Source organism: Megascapheus bottae, chromosome 16, assembly GCF_031878675.1.
Source record: "Megascapheus bottae isolate mThoBot1 chromosome 16, mThoBot2.hap1, whole genome shotgun sequence".
Classification (NCBI taxonomy): domain Eukaryota; kingdom Metazoa; phylum Chordata; class Mammalia; order Rodentia; family Geomyidae; genus Megascapheus; species Megascapheus bottae.
The window spans coordinates 27941104-27953151 of record NC_143524.1 but is presented as its reverse complement, the minus strand read 5'-3'; positions in this window follow the sequence as shown (position 1 = coordinate 27953151).

The following is a 12048-nucleotide window of genomic DNA, read 5'->3' as shown; positions in this document are numbered from 1 at the left end:
CCTGAGTACTATTGTTGGACTTTCTCAAGGTTAGCGCTCTACCACTTGAGCTACAGTACCACTTCCAGCTTTTTCTGTGTATGTGGTACAGATGAATGGAACCAAGGGCTTCATGTGTGCTAGGCAAGTGCTCTACCACTAGGACATGGTCCCAGCTGATAGGTAGAAATATTACAATTGTGAATGTTAAAAAAAAGTTAGTTTGAAGTGTGACAATTCACTAAGTTTTCTTTTCCATTTATATTTTTGCAGCTTTTAATTTCGACTCCTTAACTGTAGAATCATTTAGTGTCTTGGACCATTTCCTTTCTAGACAGTCATCTCAGCAAAGGCAGTTTGGGAATGTTCCCAAGCTTGTTATAGGATGCATTGGAAAAGGTTTATCAGGCTCTTCTTTCCCTTTGGAAAGTAAGAATCCCATGAAATATCCTTTCTCCACTATGTTCCTGTCTTTGAGATTTAAGCACCTCTGTTCAAAACATATTTGCATCTGTCCCCATTGAATTTGTTCAAACATCCTTTCATCTGTCATTTGTAGAAAACCATCCAAGGCTTTCACAAGAGTTTTGGCTCCGTAAAGGTTGGCATCTGTTGATCATGTGATAAGGAACACTGCTTATGAGCACAGTGGCATCCAATACTCTACAAATCTGGACTCTTTCCCAAGATACTTGTAGATATTTCTTCATCTCATCAGCCAAGTTATGTTGGCCCCAGTTAGAGCCCTTAGAACTAGCTTTCATGCTGAAGACACAACATGGGTTTTCAGTTCCCCAAGAAATGCAGAGGAATTTAATAAGGTTGCTCTGGGGCAGACATTCACTGAGAGTTTCTGTACCCCTATGTGGTCAGAGGGGCTATTGAGCTATGACTCAACACTGGGCTCACATAAAGGGTTCCTGTGTCTAGGATAAAATTGTATCGAGTTAGGGAAAGAGTGTTCTACAAGCAAATGAGAATGATATAAGGAATGCCTGATCCCTCAGCTTATACATCTCCAAAGGCATCTTTGTAGCAGTGAAAGGATCAGATAACATTTAAATAAATCGTTTTTTAAATCTTAGGATCTCACAGTTGTTCAGAAATGCCATCCCACTGATTCCCTTGAAGACATTAACAAGCTATTCAAATGGCAAGTGGGACTGGTTCTAGCAAATGTTAATCAGAGCTAACTTAGGGGCAAAAGTAAATGATTTCACCAAAGGAAGACATTTGTATTACTTCCCAGTGTGGGATCATTTAAGCAGAGAATCAGACTATGACATTTGCTCACTACAATGTCTGTGTTCAGAGGATCTGATTAAATCAGCAGTACAGAAAGGCAAGACACCACAGAAATGATTAAATCTGATAGTTCCCTCCAAGCAATTTGATTTGTCCTGAACAGAAATCTGAACTAAATTCCCTTCAACAAATTCCACTTTTGCTTCACCATTGTGCTTGATAGTAGGAATTTTTTTAATATGTATAAATCTACAAATAACCCAGAGACCTATATAGGAATAGTTATGGTGTGTACATCACAGTTTTGAGTACAGCTATAAAATAAACAATTATTATTTATATCGAGGTGCTACCTACCGATTAGGTCAGTTTTTTTGTTTGCTTGGTTTTGTTTTTATTGTTATTGATGAGAAAATGGCCCCACTGTGCTGTGGCCACCCCACAGAGTATAAGAGAGTCATAGAAAATTCTGAAGGGATTGCTACTTCCTAGGAATATTTTGTGTACCAGTTGACGTGTGCAGGAGTTCATTTTCTTCAGAATACAATATTAATAAATGTCACTTGATTTCTAAAAAGGCAGATGGAGTTTAGATTAAAGATCACCTGCTTTCAGTTTGTGATCCAACAGGCTAACTGAGTCAAGTTCCAAAGCAAAAATATAAGGAAGGATAATAGCTCTTAGAGTGCATGCCTTACATGAGGCAGGCCCCATGTTTGAGCTCAGTGACCAAACACAAAATTTTAAAAGTGTCATTAAAATAAAACTCATAAGTGGAACACTACTGGCTCACTTCTGTAATCCTATCTACTCAGAGGATCTTGGTTCAAAGCCAGCTCAAGCTCAGGCAGGGAAATCCATGAAACACTTATCTCCAAGAACTTGCCAAAAGATCTGGAAGTAGACCTGTGCCTCAAATCTTAGATGGCTAGTCTTGAGCAAAAGAAACTCAAGGACAGCATGCAGGCTCTGCGTTCAAAGCTCCAAGCTTGACAAAAAATAAAGAATAAAAAACAAAAAATAAATAATAGTTGTAGTTTAGATGAATAAAAATACCATGCCGGCTTCGAAGAACTCTCTGTACTTAATATTGGAAAACAACAACAACAACAAGAAATTGAAGAGAAAAATCATTGATTAATGATAATATTATTATTATTTTTATTGTTAAAGGGTTACATGATATTTGCCAGATAGAAGGTGCATTAATTCACATACATTGATACCCTTTCACATGTCTTGGTACCCATTTCCCTCCCCTCCCCACACCCCCCACCCGTCTTGGTTTTCACCCCTTCCCTATCAAATTTCAAATAACCAAATACAAATAAATTCAATATATCAGATAACAAAGTGAGATACTATACCAATATGAGATAACCAAGGGACAGCAAAAGAGATGAGAGATAACATAGTACATTAAGGACAACAATCATTCATTATATGGCTTTTGTTTCAATATACTGGAGGTCCTTTCAATTAGCTTCACATTATATGGCCTTATGTATCAAGATTTTGCTCTATTGCAGATCTCTGCTAGTAGAGCCCAAGCTTTCTACTGATTATAACGAACGAGGGAAACCATTGAGCCTAAGTTCCTTTGAGTCTGGCTTACTTCACTTAATATGATTTTTTCTAAGTCTTTCTATTTCCTACCAAATGGGGCGATGTCATTCTTTCTGATAGCAGCATAGAATTCCATTGTGTACAAATACCACAACTTGTTGATCCACTCATCCACTGAGGGACATCTAGGTTGGTTCCATATCTTTGCTATGGTGAATAGTGCTGCAATGAACATTGTTGTGCTAGTGGATTTAGTATGTCCTTGTTTCTGGATGGTTGGGTAAATGCCAAGTAGTGGAATTGCTGGGACATAAGGGAGTTCTATGTTTAGCCTTTTGAGGCACTGCGACACTGCTTTCCATAGTGGTTGAACGAGTTTGCACTCCCACCAACAATGTAGTAGTGATCCCTCCAGGCCACATCCCTTCCAGCATCTGTTGTTATTCCTTTTCCTGATCCTGGCCATTGTAACTGGAGTGAGGTGGAATCTTAGAGTTGTTTTGATTTGCATTTCTTTTATGACCAGAGATGTCGAGCATTTCTTCATGTGTCTATACGCCATTTTTGTTTCTTCTTCAGAGAAGACTCTCTTTAAGTCTTTGGCCCATTTTTTAATGGGATGGTTGTTACTTTGGAGGTTAGTTTTGGAGTGATTCAATTTTTTGAGCTGTTGATATATTTTAGATATGAGGCCTTTGTCCGTTGTTTGGTTGGTGAAGATTTTCCCTCACTCTGTAGGCTTCCTGATTAGTTTACTAGCTATGTCCTTTGCCATCAAAAGCTCTGCAGTTTAATGCAGTCCCACTTATCCAGCCTTTCTCTGATTTGTTGTGATTCTTGGTCCTTATTAAGAAAGTTTCGACCTGTGCCAAGGAGGCCTAGTGTATCTCCTATTCCTTCCTGTAAAGTTTTCAGTGTGTCAGCTTTTACCTCCAGGTCTTTGATCCATTTGGAGTTAATTCTAGTGCAAGGTGACAAAGAAGGATCCAGCTTTAGTTTTCTGCAGGTGCTTAACCAGTTCTGACAGCACAACTTGTTGAAGAGGCTGTCTTTCTTCCATTCTATTTTTTTGGCTCCCTTGTCAAAGATTAGGTGGCCATGGGTCTGTGGTTTAATATCTGGGTCCTCAGTTCTATTCCATTGGTCTTCAGGCCTGTTCCTGTGCCAGTACCAAGATGTTTTGATAATTATACCTCTGTAATAGAGTCTAAAGTTTGGAATTGAAATTCCTCCAGCGCTGTTCTTTCTGTTAAGAAGTGTTTTTGCTATACGGGGTCTTTTATTATTCCATATGAAATTTTGGATTGCCTCTTCTATTTCTTTAAAGAATGACATTGGGATATTGATGGGTATTGCATTGAATTTGTAGATAGCTCTTGGCAAGATTGTCATTTTCACAATGTTGATTCTTCCAATCCAGGAGCATGGGAGGTTTTTCCATTTCCTTAGTTCTGCTTTAATTTCCATTTTTAGGGTTTTAAAGTTTTCGTCAAAAAGGTCCTTTACATTCTTAGTTAAGCTAATTCCTAGGTACTTTATTTTCTTTGAGGGTATTGTGAAAGGAGTTTCTTTCCTGATTATTGCCTCATTCCTCGCACTGTTGGCGTAAAGGAAGGCAGTTGATTTTTGAGGGTTGATTTTATAGCCTGCTACCCTTCCAAAGTTTTGAATCAGCTCAAGGAGCTTGGGAGTAGAGTCTATAGGATTCTTTAAATACAGAATCATGTCATCTGCAAAGAGGGATAGTTTTATTTCCTCTTTCCCTACTTGGATCCCCTTTATGCTTGCTTCTTTCCTTATTGCACTGGCTAGGAATTCTAGTACTATGTTAAAGAGGAGTGGAGAGAGTGGGCATCCTTGTCTCATTCCTGATTTTGGAGGGAATGGCTTTAGATTTTCACCATTAAGTGTAGTACTAGCAGTAGGTTTCTCATACACAGCCTTTATTACATTGAGGAATGTTCCATGGATTCCTAGTTTTTCCAGAGCTTTTAACATAAAGGGGTGTTGGATCTTGTCAAATGCCTTTTCCGCATCTATTGAGACAATCATGTGATTTTTGTCCTTGCTCCTGTTGATGTGTTGAATTATATTAATTGATTTGCGTATGTTGAACCAGCTTTGCCTCCCCGTGACGAATCCAGTTTGATCATAGTGTATAATTTTTTTGATGAATTGTTGTAGACGGTTGGCCAGTATTTTCTTGAGAAGTTTTGCATCGATGTTCATCAAAGAAATAGGTCTATAGTTCTCTTTCTTTGATGAATCTCTGTCTGGTTTGGGGATGAGGGTTATACTGGCTTCATAGAATGAGTTTGGTAAGGAACCTTCATTTTCAATTTCGTTGAAGAGCTTGAGGAGTATTGGTGTGAGCTCTGCTTTGAAGACCTTGTAGAATTCAGCTGTGAATCCATCTGGCCCTGGGCTTTTCTTCGGTGGAAGTTCTCTAATTGCCATTTCTATTTCAGAGCTTGAAATAGGCCTGTTGAGTTGGCTTAGTTCTTCTTGGTTCAGTGTGGGTATGTTAATATTGGCTAGGACTTCATCCATTTCATCTAGATTCTCAAATTTGTTGGCATAAAGGTTTGAGAAGTCTCCCGACCCGCGGGTTCAGTTATTCATGCGGCTCGAAGAGGCACCTCCTGAAAGAAGAAAACCAATGGGGGAAAGAGAGGAAGGAGACCAGGCGCATAAAGAAAGACAGAGACAATCTGAGTCGCGTCAAGGTCTCATTTATTAAAAGTAAAGCAGGGTTTATATACCCTGAGTGTAAGGGAGTATAGAGGGGGGGGGGGATGGAGAGTTTTTGTGATAACAAGAACGGGAAATCTCAAGGTTAGGGGTGGGTCAGGCTGTTCTTTTGGCCGTTGTGCTAACCCAAGCAACAACCTGCGGTTATTCCGAGAAGTATTTTGTGCAGATGACTCAACCAGATGCGATTTGCTCAAGGCTAGAGGGTCTTTGCTTTGTTCCGTTTAACTCCTTGGTCTCTGACAATTCCCCCTTTCCTTTAAAGAACAAGGTCTCTATAGGTGGAGAGAACACCCTGTCTTAGGCTATATGGAGGGACCCTTACTCCTGGCAACATGCCTTGTTGAGCCGGCCTCGACGGCCTCTGTATGTTGTGCCACCCAGGGTAAGCTCCATAATAATCCCGTCATTGGATGCTCTCTAGCCGCTTGGGGTTTATCAGCCAAGAAGTGTATGAAACTGGAGCCCTCTTTCGGGAGTGCTTGTTTCGGACCCTACAGGGTCATCCTGAGCCTCTAAGCGATGATAATGCACCGAGATTGAGTTTTTGGAAAAGGCAGAATCAATTTGATTTTTTATAAATCGCGTAAGGCGCTGAAAAGCCCAAGGGCCAAAAGAAATTAGGAGGAGAAGTCCCACAAGGGGGCCCAAGAGGGAGGGGAAAAGAGTTGATAGCCAGGGAGATGTGGAGAACCAATTTTGATACCAAGATTCTTGTTTTTCCCTTTCTCTTTTTCGCTTTTCTAGGCTAGCTGTAATTTTTTCTAAGCTATCCTTAACAAGTCCTGTTCTATCTACATATACGCAGCATTTTTCCTTTAAAGCCGCGCATAAGCCTCCTTGCTGTAGAAAAAGTAAGTCTAATCCTCGTCGATTTTGGAGGACAACTTCTGCCAGAGAGCATCACCGTCAATAGCATCATGCCGAGTGATGACGGGGAAGGCCTCGTCATCATGGTTGTTGATCTGTAAAAGAAAAATATTTTTGTTCTCAGGCGCCACCCTGGAATTAGTTATATGGCTTTATTGTTTATTATATGGTTTTATTAAACTTTCAGGCAACCATCTAGCTCCCCCTTCTTTAGAATTATAAATGCAAGCTGATCCTTTTCCCCAGATAATGACTGGGTCAGGGCCGTTCCATATTCCCGTCAGTGGGTCTTTCCATAGGGCCTGGGCGTAGTCTGTTTGTGTGGTTGGATGCCAAAGGCGTTCTGCTTCAGATTTGCCATTAGCGTCAAGGGTTAAAAAGTTTAAAACAAAGAGAGCATGTAATAGTAAAGTCTTATAGTTTCCTTTAAGGGAATATAATGTTTCTTGTGAGGCAAGTTTAATGAGGGTGTTTTTTAAAGTCTGATGAGCCCTTTCCACTATTCCTTGTCCTTGGGGGTTGTAGGGGATTCCAGTAATATGTTTTATGCTCATTTGGGAGCAAAATTGTTTGAACTTTTGACTGGTATATCCGGGCCCATTGTCCGTCTTTATAGTTTGGGGTTGTCCCATGACAGAAAAAACATATAGGAGATGGTTTATAACATCTTTTGTGGCCTCCCCTAAATGAGCAGAGGCACAAATAAATCCACTAAAGGTATCAATGGTAACATGTACATATTTTAACCTTCCAAAGGAGGGGACATGAGTAACATCCATCTGCCAAAGTTGTCCAGGTATGAGCCCTCTAGGGTTTACACCTACATGGGGTTCAGGGAGTAGGGTTAGGCAATTTTTGCAGTTTTTAACAATTTGTCTTGCCTGTTCTCTAGTAATTTTAAATTTTAAGTGCAGGGTATGAGCATTAAGGTGGTGAACAGCATGGGCCTCCTGTGCAAGGGTCACCGGATCAACTGTTTGAGATAAGGTAACTATTTGGGTTGCCAAGTCAGCTAATTCATTGCCCCGGGTTAGTGGCCCAGGTAGGCCAGAATGAGCACGAATATGTCCTACAAAGAAAGGGTACGAACGTTGTCTAATAAGTTTTTGCAATTCAAAAAATAATTGAAAAGTAGGTGTAGTAGGCTGAATAACCGGAACCATTTCTAAAACTTGTAAAGCTCTAACAACATAATGGCTATCCGAAAACAGATTAAAAGGGTGGGTCTTTAATAACCGAAAAACACAAAGCGCAGTAAATAATTCTACTAACTGAGCAGATTTAAAGGAAGTATTTACAAAGTGGGAAACATTATTAATAACATATGAAGCTTTTCCATTTTTTGAACCATCAATAAAGATGCTCAAAGTATTGGGGATGGGCTTTATTAAGGTATTTTTTAGAAAAACGAAAGGAGTGATATTAAGGAATTGAATAAGTCTGTCGCTGGGCATGTGAGTATCAAAGCTACCCTGGAACCCAGTGCATAAAACAGCCCAATCATCTTGTCTTTGTTGTAACCAATTAATTTGTTCCTTAGAGTAAGGGGTGATTATGATATCAGGATCCTTGCCAAAATATCTGACAGAAGTCTTGAGCCCCAGAAAAATAAGTTGGGAGACCAAAGAGGGGTAGGAGGGGAGTACCTTGGACTGAGAGGCGGAAACATGAATCCATAACAGGGGCACGGTTTTTTGCCACAATAAACCGGTGGGTGTAAATTCTGTGGCAAAAATGATTAAATAAAGGGTCAAGGAGGGGTTGAAGTAACCTATATTTTGTTGTGTAATGGCCTCCTCTAACTTTATTAGGGCTTTTTCAGCTTTGGGCGTAAGTTTTCTGGGGGAGGAAGGGTCAGAATCTCCCTGTAGAATATTAAACAGGGGTTTGAGATCTCCTGTTGTTAATTTAAGGTGAGGACGTAGCCAATTAATGTCTCCAAGGAGTTTTTGGAAATCATTTAGACAATTTAGCTTATTCCTTTTGATTTGAATTTTTTGAGTATATATTAAAGAGGGTTCTAATTGAAAACCTAGGAACAAGAAGGGATAGCAAGTTTGAATTTTTTCTGGGGAGATAAAAAGTCCTCTGTCTTGTAAAGCAATAACTATTCTTTGAGTCACTTGATGTGCCTCCATTTCTAGTTTGGCAGCAATTAATAGGTCATCCATATAATGTATAATATATATGAGGGTACTGAACACGAATTGGGTCTATGGATTGAGCCACAAATTTTTGACAAAGAGTGGGAGAATTAGCCATACCCTGTGGCAACACTCGCCATTGAAAGCGGGGATTAGGGCCCTTATGGTTTATCATGGGTATGGAAAAGGCAAATCTTTTACAATCTCCAGGATTGAGGGGAATGGAGAAAAAACAGTCTTTTATATCTATTACAATTTTAAAATATTCTTTAGGCATAGCTGTGGGAGAGCCAGGATGTTAGAAACCAGACGATGAACATGTCCCTAGATCAACCTGTAAGGCCTGGAAGGACTGGACTGAATCATGGTTAGCACTGTCAGCTAGTTTAGCTTTCCCAAGTTTTCCTTTAAATGACTCCTGGGGCTGCCTCTGATACCAGAGATAACATATGGCCTGGTGGGGGGGGGGGGCTAACAATTGCTATCAGACCTGGGCAGAATGCTGGGCAGACAGCATTCTTTGGTTTGGAGGGGCATACAGCATTCCCTCCCAGTTCTGCACCCAAGAAAACCCACACAATTAGAAAATATACATCCAAGTATAGCAACCCCTCACATCAGTGTATCAATTCTGACTCTATTTACATTACTGCAGTTTAACTGCATACCAACTTTACTCAAGACATACTCATACCATTGCGACATACTCAAACCTTTTACGACTTACATGAACATTCCATGATTATTTTCCCTTTTGAGCAAACATTTAAGAGAATTCCTTTCAGATCCTTTTTTTATTCAGATAAACCATTTTAAAGGAGAGTCCTTGCAGTGAGCTTGAAGCTCGGCCTATAATAAGAAAAAACATTCCTGGCGGGGGAGGCCCGAACCTTCCAGAGTTTATAACAACTGTTCCTTCCTCTGGAGTTATAATTCTGGTGGTGGAGGAACAGAGGTCCAGTCCTGCGCTGCCTGCAGTGGCTCGGAACAAGTCTGAGTCAGCGATGTTTGCATCAGAGGCAGATTTTGGGCGGGAGGGGTCATTGGTTGTCGTGGTGGGTAGGTAGGGCCCCCTACTGGGGCCCGAAGCCCGTTTCCCGAGACCGCAGATAAAGGCTGGCCATTTATATCGGTCTTGGACCGGCACTCTTTAGCCCAGTGACGGCCTCTTCTGCATTTAGGACAAAGGCCAGGGGGAAGGGGGAAGGGAATCGTCCCAGGAACATTGGGTTGTTTAATAGTTCCAGGGCATTCTCTAGCAAAATGTCCAATTTGTCCACATTTAAAACAGTTTTTAGGGCTAGATATTCATCCTAGTTTTCCTGAAGGTGGAGTCTGGTTTTGGAGTATGGCTCCAATGGCCAAATTAATAGATTTAGACATTTTATGTTCAAAGGAATCCACATCATTGCAAATTTTAATCATACCATTTAAATCTAGGGTCTTTGTTTTGCCTCTTAAAGCAGCTTTACAGGCTGCATTAGCATTTTCTATGGCCAACTGTCTAACTATAATATCATCTGTATCTACCTCACCTAATATTCTTTCAGCTGCTTCTAGCAGTCTGGCAACAAATTGAGAATATGGTTCATTATTGCCTTGTACTACCCTGGAAAGAGAGGTAGTAACCGCTCCTGCAGCAGGCACGGCTCTCCAGGCGGCCAGGGCAGCCTGAGCAGTCTGGGTTAATATTCCTGCAGGGAGTTTTTGTTGTTTTTCCTCCGAGGCAAATTTGCCCCTCCCTGAAATTTTATCAGAAGACCATGAAGCCATTTGTGTATGTTTTTTATTGGTAATAGCTTGATTTTCTGCCTTATTTATAAATTCAGCTTTCCAGGTTAGATATTGACTCCTGGTTAAAACAGACTGTACAATCTTGTGCCACTCAAGAGGCAATAAATGTCCCTCACCCCCGAGGCCCTCCAGTACTGTTAAAGTAAAAGGGGCGTTAATTCCATAATTCTTAACAGCCGAATGTAGTTCTTTAATTTGTTTAAATGTTAATTTCTTATATGTAATTTGAGAATCTCTCCTTGCCTCCTCCTGATCACCCCCTTCCTCCTCGGAGGCAGAGGAATCTAGGTTTTGTCCCTCCTCCTGCCTTCTGGTGGTGTCTGCCTCCTCCTCTCCTGCTTCTCCTCCCTCCCCCTCTTGTTCCCGAGGTTGAGTGTTAGAGCGAGTAATTACGGGGAAGGAGAGGGAAACAGTTTGCGCCCCGGATCTGAGTCTACTATTGCGGCTCTTTGAGGCCGAGGGTGTTTTAGCGGGCTTGTTACCCAAGGCATGGGGGGTAGTCACGGCTTCCCCAACAAGATCCATTTGTAAATCATGAATTTGCAAAGTGAGGTCCCTTAACTCTCTTTTTAAATGAAGCACGTTTTTTAATTCTGTCACTTGTTTCAAGAGAGAGTCTTTGGATTTAAGGAGACCTTGCACCTCCGGAGGAACAGAGAATGATCTCACCATTTCCTGTGGTGGGGCTGACAGGAGAGAGGTGTCTGGATAGGGGGGAGGGGTGGGCCAGTGAAGGGCCCTTATCTCTGGAGTCTGTGTAGCTGCAGAAACTTGGGGAAGAGGAAAAGGGCCATATCTTTCTTCCTCATAATGCGCTGCCTCCTCCTCTAGCTCCACCTCAGAGGGGGGGTTGAGCCTGCCATTATCAGGAGAAGTCTTAGGAATAATAGGATAAATATTTTTATAAGGTTTTAGTGACATATTTTTCTTTCTAGTATTGTTCCTAATGCTGTCTTCTAAAGGGGGTTGGACTTGTTCCTCTTTTTCGGGGATTAAAGGTGACCGCTTTTGCGAGACGGGCAACGTGACTCCGTCAGGTAATCCTCTGTTAAAGCTAGTAAGCGAGCACTGTCACCTCCCTCCTCTGCTTCCTTTAAAATATCTCTAATAACCCCATAGAAGCTAAAGAAGGCCTCGGGGATTTCCTCTCCCTGACGGAGTAAATCATTGATATTTTTTCCTACCTTATTCCAGGTAAGGGGATGGATGTCTGGTCCGTGCAAGACCAACCACGGACACTTTTCTCCAACAAAACAAAAGAATTTTACCAAATCTTTCTTTTTAACTCTTATTCCTCTCTCCCTAAGTGATCCTTTCATTTCTTTTATAAATAAAACCTCTTTTGATAATGCTTTGCCCATGGTTGATGGGACGGCAGAACTTACCTCAAGACTCTCCCACGGTGCACGAGCGATGCGGTGTGGGCGTCTCTACCTTAATATAATCGGGGTCCCCTGTTCTCCACGCCGTCCGGTAGGTCACCGTGATTCGAGCCCCACGTTGGGCGCCACTTCTCCCGACCCGCGGGTTCAGCTATTCATGCGGCTCGAAGAGGCACCTCCTGAAAGAAGAAAACCAATGGGGGAAAGAGAGGAAGGAGACCAGGCGCATAAAGAAAGACAGAGACAATCTGAGTCGCGTCAAGGTCTCATTTATTAAAAGTAAAGCAGGGTTTATATACCCTGAGTGTAAGGGAGTA